General features: G+C 35.9%; 1 protein-coding gene across 2 annotated transcripts in view; it reads left to right on the top strand.

The window, feature by feature from the left end:
• twz (BTB/POZ domain-containing protein twz) overlaps positions 1-17,929 on the top strand; it is a 376,456-nt gene that overhangs the window by 117,074 nt on the left and 241,453 nt on the right. The window contains exon 2 of one of the 2 annotated variants that reach the window (XM_065364349.1): positions 11,308-11,736. The exons of the other annotated variant lie outside the window; for it this stretch is intronic. The gene's annotated coding sequence lies outside the window, so the exon portion shown is untranslated. The remainder of the gene's footprint in view (positions 1-11,307; positions 11,737-17,929) is intronic. 2 annotated transcript variants of the gene reach the window in all.

Genomic DNA, 17,929 nt, shown 5'->3' with positions numbered 1-17,929 from the left:
CATTTTTGTAAAAAATGTCAAATGGTGACAATTTTTGGTAATTTTGGTAAAATTGTCAAAGGGGCCAATTTCTGCCAAAATTGTCAATCAGTCCTGTTCTTTCCAAGATTACCCAAAAAACCACTGGTTTTGTCAAAATTGTCAAAAACTCGTTTTTTGTCAAAATTGTCAGAGAGAGACGACTTTCGAAGGGTTGGTTGACGAAAAGTTTGTGATGTTTTTTTGTCAAAATCCTCGGAAGTGATTTTTTAATAAAATAATCGGATGGTCGTAATTTTTCCCAAAATTGATCAGAAATTTTCACTTTTTTGCCTCTTTTTGACGAAGATGGAAAAAATCCATAGATTAATATTTTTATAAATAATGAACATGAAAATATATTTTTTTTTTTTCATTTTCTAAAGAAGAGGATGGGATGAAAAATGTTCACGCGATTCAATCTCACAAGGGAACCTCCCCATTTGAACGGGACCGTGATTTTTGGAAAGAACATGGTCAAAAACCCCAAAAACCAAAGTTTCAGCTGCCCAACGTGAAGTATTGGAAAGTATTATAGGACTACATTTGTACTTTGAAATACTACTCTAAATCTTTGGTCATTGAAAGTACCTAAGTACGTAGTCCTCCATTTTTTGTCACTAATGTAACACAATAGCTTTCAATTTTGCTGGGGGTTGAGTTGATACTATGAGATGCTTCTAAGAATATTGTATCAATTACTCTAAACATCTGCAATTATTTTGCTTTCATATCTACTCAATTTGGAAAATGCTACCCACTGCTGTGTTTACTTATTTTGGGGGTCATTGGCATTCATAATTAGCGATCCAGTTTTATATTTTCTTCATAGTTCATTTTTTCAAAGAGTCACTCGCGTGAGCCAATTAATACAAATATAACATCGCTAGTACCTTACTTACAGGTTAGGTTGTTCAGCTTTTCACTTATAATTTCGTAACGTTTCTTATACCTTTTACACTCGATAGAATGGCTCATCTCTTCCTCATCTTCCTGAAAATCTGAAATGAATTGCAAATAATAATTTTTCTGAATGGACGAATACAGTTCCAAGGGTGTGTTCAGCACTTCCAGGGTCCTGGACCCAGATATATCGAGAAGCCCTACCAAGTTTCAAGAGTCCCCCTCAAAAGTGAATGGGAAAAATGTTACATACCTATTCGTCATTTATAACACTTTTATATTCGCGAGTTTAATAATTATTACCTTTTAGAATTTAATTAATTGGGTATTTTTTTAATGAATCATAATTATTAAAATTGAGACTAGGTATTTGTTACCTATATTTAATAGGCATCCGAGCTGATTAAATACTGAATAATAATCATCTAATAAATAGCAACTTACGTAGAAGAAATCGTAGGTGTGATCTCTTTCGCCATTTCATCAATTATTTGAAGTAATGCTGAGATTTGCCCGGTGTCAAAAATGTTATATGTTTCGATGCTTTGAAATTTTGCTAATAAAAATTTTCAAGACTAGAAACCTTCCTAAAATACCTAAGCAATTTACAAAATTTTCATCGGCTCAGTAGAACTATGAAAATGGTCTGGGATTCTGATGGCTTAACAGCCGAAGTTGCCACAGAATATCAAATGCTATATTTTGGAAGTGGGCCATATCTTCTCCAAAGCAGGTTGGAAAGGGGAGACAGATATTCAAACGTGCAAATAGGCTGCTATGCAAATTTCTTGTTTTAGGAATTGTTCAGACTTTTTGGTTGAGGGACAGTGAATCTTACATAATTTTTTTGCTCAAATGTACCTACATTTGTTATTCATTTTAGTTAGGTTGAATAATGACTGAGGTGAACCTTATGAGCTTCAACGTTCTTAGCTGAGCACTTTTGATAAAAAAATGTTTTAAAATGTTGAAAACTTAATGTATATCATGACATAATATCTTACTTTTGTCAATAAGGCTTTATTATCATCGGCCCCACTGATCGGGAAAACTCTTAGTAAGCGCTGTTTCATTGTTTTGTCTTTTTTATTTTTGACGTCATACTTGTATAGAATTACTACCAGGTGTATTCCACGAAAGGAACAACCACTACTAAATCCAAAAAAAAGAATTTTGTGCCTTTTTTGAATGGTAGTCTTATATTATTTTTAACTAGTTTTTTTTTTTTTTTTTTTTTTTGTTAAACACCTCGGTCGCACTAGGCGCCGAGGGTTTATTTTAATTAAAAAGAAAAACAATCTTAATCTTAAGGTTACTAATATTAACTACTATTAATTATCCTAGGTTATAGTTATACCTTCACCCCAAGATTAAGACGAGGGACGGTAAGGGGAATGGGGGGGAGAGTGAGACGGATCGTCCACCCTGACCCAAACCCCTAGGCGGTTGCCTAAGGCTCGATCTCTGTCAAGCTCCAGGAGTCGTTATTCACGTGTACCTGTCTGACAGCAGACCGGGCCCCCGACCCGTCTCTGGGGGAAGTTTGAAGGGGGAGTGATTTCGCCTAGGGGTGATCCCAACAAGTTGGGGCCCCTAGTTATAAGACCGTGAGTACATTGGGATATTTGTGGGGCGGTCAGCGCACTTGCTGCTTGCTTCTCACCGACCGCCCACATGAAAGATTGTTAAATTTTCTATACTAAAACTAGGCTATTCTATACAATATTACATATCTTGATCCAGGACTGTCTTCAATCGCGACTTCTGGATGTTTGGATAACTTCTTGTATTGCGTTTGGATAAAAATGTTTGGGGATTTATAAAAAAGAAAAAATATTATAAAAAGAAAGAAAAAGTATACAGTATTTACAGTTATTTGGTTATTTACATTAGATGTTTGCGTTTATCGAGTTTATCAGGCCATATCTAGACAAACTAAATTACACCTGAAACCCTAGCTACATACATTTACATACATATATATAAGGTGGAGGGTGTCTATTTATAATTTATCGGCACCAACCACCTCTAACAAATTAAATATATAAAATAAAAACTGAAAAAAAATAAAAAACATTAAAGTAAAAGGTATATAGGTATATATATTTACATCTTAAATCTAGAGACTAATTCGGGATTTGGTTCGTCATGTGGTACTGGCTACACTATCTTCGCGACTGGGTGCAGACTCTGACTGTGATTTGGGATTTCTTGAAGAACTCAATGATTGAGTGTCTTACCAGATCCCAGTTCAACCCATGTGGACGTGAACGGGTGTGGTAATTTTTAAAAATCATCACATCTCAATCAAGTAATATTTCCCCATCAAATCAAATAATCTAAACAAATTATTCTTGGTAACATCAATTCATAGTAAGTAGGTATTTCTACTTACCTACCTAATTTATGCATTTTCAGGGTCCTACATGTTTAAAACAAAAACAAAAAAGTTTTAAACATGTTTAAAACAAAGAAAAAAATGGGCTAAAAATACTTTTTTTTAGTTTCCTGTTTAAAAATTGAATAAACTGTATTTTTAGAGACAAATTTTGTATTATGAATTATTTCAATTTTTCAATATTTCTTGAGCCTTATCTTATAGCTATTTTAAGACGTCACATATGAAAAATTGATGACTGATGAACCCAACATGAATCCTAGTTATCATTATTTATAAATTATAATTTGTAAAAATCATCTCTTCTCATCTCACTCCACATCATACTTAATTTTCTTATCAAATCAAACTCGAATACTGATCATTAATAATTCTTAAAAATCATCACATGTCACTCAACCCATCCATTCTATTACCATGTAGCACGTATTTTGTGGAGCGTTTTGCATGACAGGTGATACCTTTGGCTTGTTTGACAATTTCGTTTGTTAATTGAGCGTCTTCATCAGAAATGGTGGTTGAATGGTAATCTGGTTCAAAGATGAGTTCATCAGTGTCTCTTGACTCTTGAGCAGTAAGCAAGTTCAGTATTGCTTGTATCACTATTTTTTCAGGCCCATCTAATGATTTTAGTAATGCCGGATACATTGTTTCTTGTTCTGCCGGGTTTCATCGAATGGTGGGCTCGTTCATTTCAGGTTCTCAAAAATTTAGCGATTATTTCTGTGATCATTTTTTCCGAAACATCAGCTTTCTGTAACTCCTTCTTCAAAAATAAAACACGGGGTTCTTCAATATTCATAAAAACCATTCCCCAAACTTCGCTGGTAAAGGACTTCGCGCTTCTATGACCAGCCCACATGGGGTAACACCTATCTACAAAAGCTTCAATCAGCTCTGCAAAATCTAAGCAAGATTGTAGGCAGTTCCTTAAACTTTTTTCACTTTTTAATTCCTTTTTCAGCGTATGTTTTTGCATCTTCTGAAAATATTTGAAACCATTGATGTTATAACATATTCCCCCTTTATGGATGGCTAGTGTAAGGGGTGGAGTTTCATCTCTCAAAATGAATTCAATTTGAAATTGAACAAATTTCACACATTACCAGTTAATATCCCTATCCCTATTGACAATTTTACTAGCAGAATGCTCTACAATCTTTTAAAGAAATTAATATACTTCTAGCATTAGGTATACTAATTACACACATGCTAGGATGTGCTAGCAAAAATCTAGCAAGAGCATGCTAGGACCAGTAGTACTATTTTGGGCACCTCAACTAGGGTAATATAACAGAATCTAACTACCCGCAATTTTTGGATTTTTTTTTTGAAAATATTGCAAAATTGCCAGAAATGTGGCGAGGGAACAGAATTTTTGCGGTTCCCTCAATTTTGAGGAAAATACTCAGGTAGTTAGATACTGTGATGCTAACCATTGGTACGCGTCACAATATCTAGCTACCTTTTTTCCCCCTGAAAATACGCATACTGTGATGCATACGCGTCACAATATCTAACTACCTTTTTTTTTTCGCTGAAAATACTCAGGTAGTTAGATACTGTGATGCATACGCGTCACAATATCTAACTACCTTTTTTTTCTCACTGTAAATCGCGGGAGGATGTGTGCGGTGGTTCTCTCCACTACGACGAGGAACATTCTCGTAATGTTAAGAATGCCAAATCAACGAATCGATCCATTTTATTTTGAAAAATTATGAAAAAATTTGCAGGTATAAAATTAAAATTTTTTGTACCATAGGTTGTCAAATATAAATGGTTGATTATTATAAAAATAAAATAAACACAGGAACTGAAATGTAGGGGAAACGTTTTACTTTTTGCTTCGCCATCTTGCAGAATGGGAGGAATATGGATTCTAATTATTTCTAGTCATTGTGTAGTTACCTGTTTTTTTGTAACAGCTTTCGAATGTTATACTTGGTACATATTTTATAGCTAATTATAGCATATTGTAGCTGCTTGTACAAAAAAAAAAAAAAAAGGAAACAAAACATGAATTCATACAACACATACCTGCAAATTTTTTCATAATTTTTCAAAATAAAATAGATTGATTCGTTGATTTGGCATTCTTAACATCACGAGAATGTTCCTCGTCGTAGTGGAGAACCACCGCACACATCCTCCCGCGATTTACAGCGAAAAAAAAAAGGTAGTTAGATATTGTGACGCCTATGCATCACAGTATCTAACTACCTGAGTATTTTCAGCGAAAAAAAAAAGGTAGTTAGATATTGTGACGTGTACCAATGGTTACCATCACAGTATCTAACTACCTGAGCATTTTCCTCAAAATTGAGTAAATCGCCAAAATTCTTATTTGTGTAATCATTTAGTGGTATTTCCAGGTGGTTTTGAAAAAAAAATATTAAATTACAAGGTAGTTAGATTTTGTGACGGTACAAGGTAGTTAGATTTTGTGATGGTACCCTCAAGGGGTTCATTTGCGAGCAAATTGATGCTAGCGCAATGCTAGTCTCCCTGCTATAATTATGCCAATTGTACGCCAGCAGATGCCAGCAATATGCTAGCATGACTGTGCTAGCACCGGTTGCACCATTTTCAACACCTTACTAGCATATCTGCCAGCAAACTGTTGCTAGCATAATGCTAGAAAAATGATGCTAGCGTGGTGCTGGTACCACTTTCTTAGCATTATGCTAGCAACAGTTTGCTAGCGGATATGCTAGTAAGGTGTTCAAAATGGTGCCACGGTGCTAGCATGGTCATGCTAGCAACGTTGCTAGCATTCTGCAACTTGAAATTGTCAATAGGTAATATATTTCCTTCCATATTATATAATTAACTATGCATTAAAACTGAAAGAAATTTAGTCCTTTCTACATATCTGCATTGAGGAATCTCAATATTTATAAATTAGTACCCAAAAAAATATACCTACACATCACTCTCCATGCTTTACAGCTTATTACATTATTCTATCTATTTACCATAGGTACTCATTTTTTACAATAGGTACGCTATTCTAATAATAACTACATACTTATTATACGAGTAGGTATGTAGCCTGTACCTAATATGTAATTTTACTTATTGAGAGAAGGAATATTCGTGACACCATTGGTCATCAATACGATATCAATTCTTCCGTTCTTTACGCGTACCTACTTCTTTAAGAATCTCCTGAGTGCCACCTTACATTCCTTTAGAACGATATAAATAAAGCTCACTTGAAGTTGTGTTCCACCAAATGAGGGTCAAAATCTTTTTTCGTCCCCACAGCAAATTTTTCAAGCCAAGAGCACATGACTTCGTGTAATGCGTGGAGATTATCCAGTTCTTTAACTGACTCATTCACAGATGGTGCTATCGCATTTAATGCGCTCTCGTTCGATTCTCACAAGCGATGTGATTTCTGTAAAAGATTCTCCTACAAGTTTCACCATAGCGTCTGATGCTTCCGATTCATTGTAAGAAAACATTACTCGGTTCATCATCAACTGTATTTCGTAATTAGGAATTTTCAACTTCATTGTCGCGTCGTTTCTTTATAAAATTTCCAATGTACCTACATAAAAAAAAAAACAATAAAAAATATAGAAAAACCAAAAAAGCTTTTAAAAAACTAGTTTTTGACAAAAAAAAATTAAACTAGGTAGCAGCAAAATATTCAAAATCCTTATAAAGTTATAAAACTCTAATTCTACGTAAACTTCACAGGAACACACTCGAAAAAAATGTCAAAATTAATTACTTACTTGTTCAAAATGTTTTATTTCATACTCGTAAAGTTCAATTAGGTACCCATTTAATTTCTAAATCAAAAAAATCCTCTTTCGGAGACAAAACATTCCCCAGTCCTTCAAACCATAGGAAAGCCCCCTGGTGAGGAGTCCCCCTCCCCCCCCCCACAGTTGAAACAATCGAAAAACTAAAAATGAATCAAAATCTTTCCACACTTTGACTGTAAATAATAATAAAGTAATTCCCATATTAAAATTCTTTTAAATAACTCTTTTTTCAATGAAAACTCTTCGTTGGACCCCCAAAATGATGTTGGTTCTCTTATATAGAGCCCTCCTCCCTTTGGGGAAAATAATAAAAGATAAAAAATTGATATTTTTTGTAGAAATTTTTCAAAAAATTTTCATGTATGCGCAGAATTATTCCAAATAAGCACAGTTTCAAGAAAAACTATGTTCGTCCTCCAAAAGATGTTGGTCCCCTTGGGTAAGCCCCCCAGGTTGAGAAATATCAAAAAATAATATGTAAAATTAGTTGTAAGTCCATAATTTGAAGGGCAATAAAATCTGTGACCACTAGACTTGTGTAGCGCACCCAGATTTACTGACTCATTTAAATACAACCCATAGGTTGGCTAAGAGCACTATTCACTTGGTAAGTGAACCTAACACAATCCTACGGGAAGACCTATCTGTCAAGCAGATTCGCGAATGTCTGGCGAACTACCGCCTCGCCATTCGCTTTTCGGTATAATAAAAAAAAACTTAAGCACTGCCAGAGTACTGATAGAACTCATATATTTGATGAATATGACAACAACTGATATGAGGTAAAACAAAGAAAAGAAAAGGCAAAAAAACGAAATACAAAAAGGAAACAAAAATAAGTATAGCTGGACTAAGGTCCCTGGGATTATCCCGTCGACACCCTACCAATCCTATACCCCTAGGTACCGGGCACGAGAATAGCCTAGAGACAGGAGCACCCTCACTCCATACCTACCTACCGAAGTAAGTAGGTACCAGGTTGTAATACCTAAGCCATAGCTAATGGCTAGGTACTACGTGAGCTGTATCTGCCACCGAACGCATTTACAAACTGAATTTTAAACACCAAGAGCTCTCGCATCGTAAGTTATAGAAATAGCATACGAGTCCCTACCTAACCACGTTCCTATACATGACGTAGCAGATAGGTACGCGGTCTGTTAGGTAGGTGCACGGCTCGCAAAAGAAGCTAGAAATATTTTTATTTCCTCAAGAGGAAATAAAAATGTACTTTTTCTCCCCTTACAAATTTTTGCAACCCCCCCCCCACCCAAAACCACCAAGAACAATTAGATTTCAGTCTTAGGTATATGTTTAAAAAGGTCCTCTTTTTTGTTCCAAAAGTCCTGTTTTGTTTTTTTTTTTTTGGTCAAACTTGCTTATAAGGCTTTGTTTTGTTTCTGTCAAAGTCTAGAAGTGTCCATTTTTGATACAATCAGTGTTGTTACCAAGATTGCTCAAAAAGTCATTGCTTTTGCCGAAATTGTCAAAAAAGATACGTTTTTTGTACAAAATGTCAGAGAGAGTCAATTTTTGGAAAGTTGGCGAAAAGTTGCGATGTTTTTTCATCAAAATTCTCAGGAAGTGATTTTTTAATAAAATAATCAGATGGTCGTAATTTTTGCCAAAATTGATCAGAAATTTTCACTTTTTCGCTAAAATGCCCAAAAAGCATTGATTTTTGCCTTTGCTTTGACTGTCTTAAAAAATCCTCTTTTTGTTTCGAAGTTTGCCAAACATAAGTCCTGCTTTTACAAAATTGCTCGAAAAGCTTTTTTTTTCAAATTTCACCCCTTCTTCCATTCTTTCATTTTTTCTGTTTTTATGGCAAATTCGATATTTTGACATTTTCTTTATAGTCGGGGAGCCCACTTAAAGATAAATTGCACCCCCCCCCGTCGAACCTCCGGGACAACTTTTTTCTTAAAGGGGGAGTTCTGAGGGACATTTCTAGCCCTTGTACTCAAAAAAAAAAAGTGGCCCCACATTACAAAATGGCGGCCATTTTGATTGACAGGTCAGCCGATATCGCAGATTTTGCGTTCCAATATAGGACTTGCACAACATTTTTCAAACTATACAAAAGTAGATCGAAAGATCAAGCAAAAATTTATCATCTGTCAAAATTTCAAGTGCTGAAGTGCGTTTTTCGATTTTTGGTGAATTTTTGAAAATCAAAATTTTACCAAATTGACCAAGAAAGCTTAAATTTGGGATATACCCTATTTTTCGACATGCCAAATTGATTGGAAACAGTTTCAAACCATTTTGAGCAGTTCTGGAGCCTCCAGCAGATTTTTGAAACTCGAAATTCCCACAAAATTTCACCAAAACGGAGTTGCCTGGAAAGCTGAAATTTATTCTGCAAACTAATTTCAATACGCTACGAGTTTTGGAGCCTCCGACGAATTTTTGAAAATTCCTATAGCCTCCATCAGATTTTTGAAACTTTAAATTTTCACAAAATTTCATAAAATGGAGATGGAAAGCTGAAATTTACTCTACACTCCAATTTTAACATCCTCTGAAGACGACTTCAGGTGGGTTCAAGTCATTTTGGAGCCTCCAGCAAATTTTGAAAATTACTGGAGCCTCCAGTAGATTTTTGAAACTTGAAATTCCCGGAACATTTTACCAAATAGAGTTGGCAAGCTGAAATTTACTTCGCAAACTAATTTCAATACGATATGAAGTAAACTACATGGTGGTTTCAAATGGTTTTAAATGGTTTTGAAGCTTCCAGCTACTTCTTGGGAATTTCAATTTTCCAAAAAACACCATACGACCTCTCAAAAAGTCGCTGGAGGCTCCAAAACGACTTGAAATCCACCAGCAGACGACTTCGTAGCGTATTAAAGTTAGTTTGCAGAATGAATTTTGACTTTCTATCTCCGTTTGATGAGATTTTTAGAAAATTTAAAGTTTCAAAAATCTACCGGAGGCTCCAGTAATTTTCAAAAAGTCACCGGAGACTTCAAGATGACTTGAAATCTCCCTGCAGTTGACTTCGTAGCGTATTGAAATTAGTTTGCAGAATAAATTTCAGGTTTCCAACTCCATTGTGGTGAAATTTTGTGTGGGAATTTCGAGTTTCAAAAATCTGCTGGAGGTTCCAGAACTGCTTATTAAAACGGTTTGAAGCAGTTTCCAATCGATTTGGCATGTCGAAAATAGGGCGTATCCCAAATTTCAGCTTTCTTGGTCAATTTGGTAAAATTTTGATTTTTTTCTCGCATTTTTGGGCTGAATTTGATGTTCAAAAATTCACAAATTTTTGCCTGATCTTTCGATCCACTTTTGTACAGTTTAAAAAATGTTGTGCTAGCCCGCAAAATCTGAGCTTTCGCGGCTGAGCTGTCAATCAAAATGGCCGCCATTTTGTATGTAGGGCCACCTTTTTTTTAAGTACAAGGGCTAGAAATGTTCCTTAGGACTCCCCCTTTATGAAAAAAGTTGTCCCGGAGGATCGACGTGGGGTGCAATTTATCCTTAAGTGGGCTTTTTCAATGTAATCTCTCAGAATTCTATGACTTTTCTTCCAGAAAAACACCTTGCTTGTCTGAGGTATGGTTTATTTCATTATGGCAATTGCCAATTAACGTCGAAATTGATCAACTGATGAATTATTGTAATCAATCTCAAGCAATAATCTTGGCTAGTTCAACTCATACAGTTATAACAAAATTTGAAAAATCAAATTAATCTTTCAATGAATCAAATCATTATCAGGATCTGAGTGAGGGACCAAGTTCCAGGAGGTGGGGGGGGGGACAAATCGAAAACATTAAGTAGTTCTTTTTTTATTAAGATGAACCAATTAATCCACAGATTAAAATTTGTTTAAAAAATGAACCAGAAAATATTACTTAATTGTTTTCATTTTCCTAGGAAGAAGGATGAGATTAAAAATATTCAAACCATTCAATCTCAGAAAAAGCAGTCGACAAAAACACTTTTATGACCTGTAGACAACCCTAACATGTATTTAGCTACTGTCAGAACTACAGCCTCGGATAAAAAATTTAGGTTCTGCGAATTGATTAGCATTTGATAAAATGTACTGGCGATGGCGATACACCTTCGCTAATACGTTCGCGAAAGTATAACTCATTCGAATATATTGGCGACTTTCTTGAAATCTTCGTATTATTTATGTACCCAGCTTACTTAATTCAAATCAAATATTTACCAACCAACGTATCTATATAGGTACTCGGCGACACAACACAGCAACTACGGTGACAGCAGCAGTATTCCTTCGGTATCTGCGGAGAAATATACGAAAGGTGACTGCGGTCAATATTCGAAGCGACGAACCACGAATCGAATTGCAGAAATGCGATATTTATCGTTAATTTATACTGTCGCCGAACATCGCGAAAATATGCGCTAATGTAGAATTTCATGGTTGAATGCCAAAACACGAAGACGACTATACGCTGCTGCCCGCAGATGACTCTTTCTCTACCACTACCCGCGTCCCATCTCAATCTGGCCAGCTACCTGTGTATGTGAGATGTTCTGTTATAGGAAAACCACACACTTCATAATTGCCCTCGTTTGACCATATAAAAACAAGCATCCGTACACACTCGAAATTTCTACATCACATCTACCTACAACTCCAGTATTTTAGAGGTAAGAATATAATATTATGTCGACTCACTGTGGTGACTTTACACTTTACCCATTCGCGAATATTTTCAAGGCAGCGGTGGCAGCTCCCTCGCAGCTCTGCGGCTGCTGTGAAATAATAAGCTTTCTTTTTGACGAAGCGCGGCCGTTTGCACTTTTCTCTCTTATATCGCCGTGTGTCTCACTCTCGGTGTGCCATTACTGTATATAGGAGTATAGAGGTACCTACCTACAGCTTGTTAGGCCGTATTATATATTCAGACCGTTGTACCTTTGAGAAAAAGAGGCTTCGTTAAAAGCGCCGCGCCCGCCGCGCCGTTTCGTCTTGCTCGCAAGAAGTGCTGTTAAATTTGAGGGTTTTCGCTGCGCGGATGGCGCCCGAAGGCACCGTAGTAGGTGTAAAGTGGTTTCGTATTCGCCATTATCAAAAGCCATTCCACATTCATGGCCTTTGAACCGGTAATAACATCATTACTGTCCTTATAGGCGGCATTTGCATTTACCTAGTGTTAAGCCACCGTCGTCGCTGCTGTGGCTTTTAGCCGCGTTTGGTCACACCTCTCTGCAGCTCGTGTAGTTCTCTGATCTGCTCTGCTATGGCGTGCTACGTAGAAATGCAGGTATCTCTTACCGTGTTGTCGGTGTAGTTGTTGCCTTTTTTTTTTTTTTTTTTGTAGATGTGGTGAGATTTTTTTCATCTACGTAAGCTGAGTTTGGGTGATTTTCGTTCTTTTATTGCTGTGGTCTTGTCCCTTGTACGTATAAGGAATCTTATTGGTTTGGAATCTTTCAATTATTGAATCTTTTGGTTCATTATTGAGTTTTTTTTCGCTCAAATTGTGGAGTGATCTGATAATTTATGGTCACTAGTTTGTCGTTTTTTGAAGCTGTTTAATTCAACTATTTCAAATTTTTTGAGAAATGAAAAAAGGATCATTCCAGATAGTCCGGCACATAACAATAGAAGTAATTGCACCCCCCCCCCCGCCGATCCTCCGGGACAACTTTTTTCTCAAAGGGGACATCCTCCTAAGGAACATTTTAAAGAAAACTTGCCCAAAAAAAAGTTGGCCTTACATACGAAATGGCGGCCATTTTGACTGACAGGTCAGCCAAAATCGCAGATTGTGCGTTTCAATATAGGACTTGCACGAAATTTTTCAAACCTTACAAAGGTAGATCGAAAGATCATGCAACAATTTATCACCTGTGAAAATTTAAAGTGCTAAAGTGCGTTTTTCGATTTTTAGTGAATTTTTGAAAATCCAATTTAGGCCAAAAATGACCTAGGGAAAAAATCAAAATTTTACCAAATTGACCAAGAAAGCTGAAATTTGGGATATACCCAATTTTCGACATGCCAAATCGATTGAAAACGGTTTCAACCCGTTTTGAGCAGTTCTGGAACCTCCAGAAGATTTTTGAAGCTCGAAATTCCCACAAAATTCCATGAAATTGGAGTTGTAAAGTTGAAATTTATTCTATAAACTAATTTCAATATGCTACGAAATACTGTACGTAAATTTAAAGTCGTTTTGGAGCCTCCAGCGACTTTTTTTGAAAATTACTGGACCCTCCAGTAGATTTTTGAAACTTTAAATTTTCACAAAATTTCATCAAATGGAGCTGGAAAGCTGAAATTTACTCTACACTTCAATTTTAACACCCTCTGTAGACGACTCCTGGTGGATTCAAGTCATTTTAGGGGCCGTCAGCGATTTTTTTGAAAATTACAGAAACCTCCAGTAGATTTTTGAAACTTTAAATTTTCACAAAATTTCATCAAATGGAGCTGGAAATGTGAAATTTACTCTACATTCCAATTTTAACACCCTCTGAAGACGACTTCAGGTGGGTTCAAGTCATTTTAGAGCCTCCAGCGACTTTTTTGAAAATTACTGGAGCCTTCAGTAGATTTTTTAAACTTGAAATTTCCCCAAAATTTCGTCAAACTGAGATGGAAAGCTGAAATATACTTTAAACTCCACTTTTAACACCCTCTAAAGACGACTTCAGGTAGGTTCAAGTCATTTTAGAGCCTCCAGCGACTTTTTTGAAAATTACTGGAGCCTCCAGTAGATGTTTGAAAGTTGGAATTTCCCCAAAATTTCATCAAACTGAGATGGAGAGTTGAAATTCATTCTGCAAACTAATTTCAATACGCTATGAAGTGGACTGCTGGTGGATTTCAAGTCGTTTGGGAGCCTCCAGCGACTTTTTGAAAGGTTGTATCGCGTTTTTTTTGGAAAATTGAAACTTCCTAAAAGTAGCTGAAAGCTTCAAAACCATTTGAAACCATCACGTAGTCTGTGAAGTAAATTTCAGGTTGCCAACTTCATTTGATAAATTAAAATCTACTGGAGGCTCCAGTAATTTTCAAAAAATTCGCTGGAGGCTCTAAAATGACTTGAACACATTTGAAGTCGTCTTCAGAGGGTGTTAAAATTGGAATGTAGAGAAAATTTCATATTTCCATCTCCATTTGATGAAATTTTGTGAAAATTCAAAGTTTTAAAAATCTGCTGGAGGCTTCAGGTATTTTTAAGAAGTTGCTGGAGGCTCCAAAACGATTTGAAATCCACCAGCAGTCCAGTTCGTAGCGTATTGAAATTAGTTTGCAGAATGAATTTCGACTCTCCATCTCAGTTTGATGAAATTTTGGGGAAATTTCAAGTTTCAAAAATCTACTGGAGGCTCCAGTAATTTTCAAAAAAAGTCGCTCGTCAATGAGCCCACCTGAAGTCGTCTTCACAGGGTGTTAAAATTGGAGCGTAGAGTAAATTTCAGCTTTCCATCTCCATTATTGATGAAATTTTGTGAAATTTTAAAGCTTCAAAAATCTGCTGGAGGCTTCAGGAATTTTCAAAAAGTCACTGGAGGCTCCAAAACGGCTTGAAATTCACCTGCAGTACTTCGTAGCGTATTGAAATTACTTAGTTTTTAGAATAAATTTCAGCTTTACAACTCTAATTTCATGGAATTTTGTGAGAATTTCGAGTTTCAAAAATCTACTGGAGGCTCCAGTAATTTTCAAAAAAGTCGCTGGAGGCTCTAATATGACTTGAACACATCTGAAGTCGTCTTCAGAGGAAGTTAAAATTGGAGTGTAGAGTAAATTTCAGCTTTCCATATCAGTTTGATGACTTTTTGTGAAAATTTAAAGTTTCAAAAATCTGCTGGAGGCTTCAGGTATTTTTAAGAAGTTGCTGGAGGCTCCAAAACGATTTGAAATCCACCAGCAGTCCAGTTCGTAGCGACAATAATTGATTAAAAATTGGCACTATTTTCAAAAACTATGATGAAAATGCTGATGGTCGTCATAGCTGTCTACATTTGTATCTACAGTCATGAGCAAGATTTCGATATATTGTAGATACCTTTGTAGACCTATGATCGATATCGAAATTCAGGTCGTCTTGTTGATCCGTAGTTGATGTCGGCTATAAGATCGACAAAAGCATCTACAAAATTTTGATCTTGTATAGTTATTACTATTGTTGATCTAATAATTGTCATCAACTTTGGCATCAGCAAGACGGTTTGAATTTCGATATCGATTATATGGTCTACAAAAGTATCTACAAAATATCGTCATCGAGTAGATATGTACTTCTGTAGATCTTGTAATCCACAACAACCATGTGGTTAATATTGATGAGGAAGTTACATTTTTGGGGAATTTTTTGATTTATTTTTTTGGTACACTTTTTACTAACTTACAGAAATGGTCCATCGGTTCGGTAGGTGTTGTTGACACATTAGCGTTAAAATTGATCTCCAATAAACAACGTCTGCCTTTTACATGTACTTACTTCTCTTGATTAGGCTATTTCGACAGGCACTGTTTACAAAACACATTAACTGTAAGTCAAAAAATCGAAAAAATTTATTGCCATTCTATAATGGATTTTTTGAAACTGGCAATCGCTAGAGAAAATACACGAATGTAGTATCACAATACCACGTACTTTTGGGGGGAAAAAATGTTAGGCACAGTCAAACTGTTCAAATTAGATTTTGTCCAGAACATCCTCCTTCTTCCTTACTCCAATAATTAAGTAAGGTGCACCGGGGAAGTCAGAACGGTTTTTCGCTATTTCAATTTTGATCAGCTGTTACTCTCGTACTAATGAACCAATATGGCTGAAATTTGTTATGCAGGTTCCCATAAGGGTTCTTTACCTATGGTAAAAATTTGAGCGCGATTGTCACAGTAGCTTTCGCACAACTTTGGGGTAAGTCAGAAAATCTACAAAATTAATTGGTGATATGTATTAGGATTCGACCCTTATCGATGTACAATATGTCAAATAATATGTTTTCGATGTCGTAGAATCTGAATCTGGAGTTATTTTTTTTATAGGTGTGGGGGTGAGGCGTGGGGAGAGAGAAAATTTTAAATTTTTCCTACATTATCGTGTAATATGTCGAATAATATTTTTTCGAGGTCGTAGAATTCAAATCTGGAGTCATTTTTTTTGTAGAAGAGGGGGTTAAGGCGTGTGGAGAGGGAATATATCAAATTTTTCCTACATTATTGTGTAACATGTTGAATAGCATGTTCTCGAGGTCGTAGAATTCAAATCTGGAGTTATTTTTTTTTTTGTAAGGGTGGGAGGTGAGTCAAGGGGAGAGAGAGGAAATTTCAAATTTTTGTGTAATATGTTGATTGATATGTTTTTGAGGTCGTAGAATTCAAATCTGGGGTTCTTTTTTCGCAGGGGTGGGGGGCGAGGCAAGGGTAGAAGAGAAATTTCAAATTTTGCCTATATTATTGTATAAAATGTTGATTGATATGTTTTCAAGGTCGCAGAATTCGAATCTTGAGCTAGTTTGTTTTTAGGGTCGAGTGATATTTAAGTATCACCGTTTGGGGAGGGGGGTTGTGGCCCACTGTGCCCTGATGAAGTTGGGACAGTAGTAATGAAATGAGCTAACTAATGATTATTTTAAATACCTAGGTACCTACCTTCCGCTCAAAAACACGGATGTGTATGAAAATGACGATTTGTAGAAATCTCCCCCTCCTGCCTATTAATTCCTCCATAGTGGCATTTTGGCTGTCTTTGTGGTAAGTTTAGAAAAACAATTCATCTGGCAATTTATTGTACCTTAGAGTACAAAATGTATTTGTAAAAAATTAAAAAACTCATGTGAGAGAAAAAATAATTATCATCGTCTGAGAAAACAAAACAAACAATCCTCAAAATATAGTATACACCACTCCAAAATACACATCTGACATCACCCTGCAAAAAAGAACACACGATATTGCCTGATTGTATGTATAGGATTTTTTTTCTTCAAAACATGTTCTGAATTCCGATTTTATATAAAAAACTGTCAACTTTGAACATCAGTATTTGAAATTTTCTCCTCCCCACGCCTCACCCCCCACCTTACAAAAAAAATAACTGCGGATTCGGAATCCACGACCTCGAAAACATATCAATGGACATATTACACGATAATGTAGGAAACATTTGAAATTCTCCCCTCCCCACGCTTCCCCCCACTCCTACAAAAAAAATAACTGCAGATTCGGATTCTACGACCTCGAAAACATATCATTCTACATATTACACATCGATGAAGTCGAATCACAATTATCAATGTTCACTTTTCTGACTTACCCCATAGCACTAATTTAGGGGGTAAGTAAGTCAGAACAAGCGATATACATAATGAATAATTGAAAATTAAATAAAATTGAATACTTAGTATAGTTTGGTATAAACAATTAGGTAAATATATAGTATCAGTGATCAAAATCCTAAATCGCATGGCACTATTTCCAGTTCCAAAGCTCAATAAGGTGTAGGTACCTACCTAGTACTCGTAGATATGTACTTTTTTTGTAATGTAAGAAAGCCTATTTTTACAGTTCAATTTGTCCCGAATGTATCAAAATGAAAATGCAACCTAATTTTCAGATTTGGCATGTCTGATTCATATGTATAAAAACGACACCCATATGAATTTTGATTTTGCCCAAAAATTGAGGGCAGGAGGGGGGAGGGGGTGTTTCACTGCCCCATACCTTCCAAGTTCTTGATTTCATTGGATATTTTTGTGGTAATTTGTCGGCGGGTGTCTTCCCATAATCGAAAGGCTGGATCGCAGAACGTGGTCTTCTCCAAATTTAGGATTATCACATCTTTTATTGGTGATATAAGCTGGTCTAATAGGAGCTTGT

This window comes from Planococcus citri, chromosome 4 (assembly GCF_950023065.1).
Source record: "Planococcus citri chromosome 4, ihPlaCitr1.1, whole genome shotgun sequence".
Lineage (NCBI taxonomy): Eukaryota > Metazoa > Arthropoda > Insecta > Hemiptera > Pseudococcidae > Planococcus > Planococcus citri.
The sequence above is the reverse complement of the archived record's forward strand: the minus strand, read 5'-3'. Positions and strand labels throughout refer to the sequence as shown.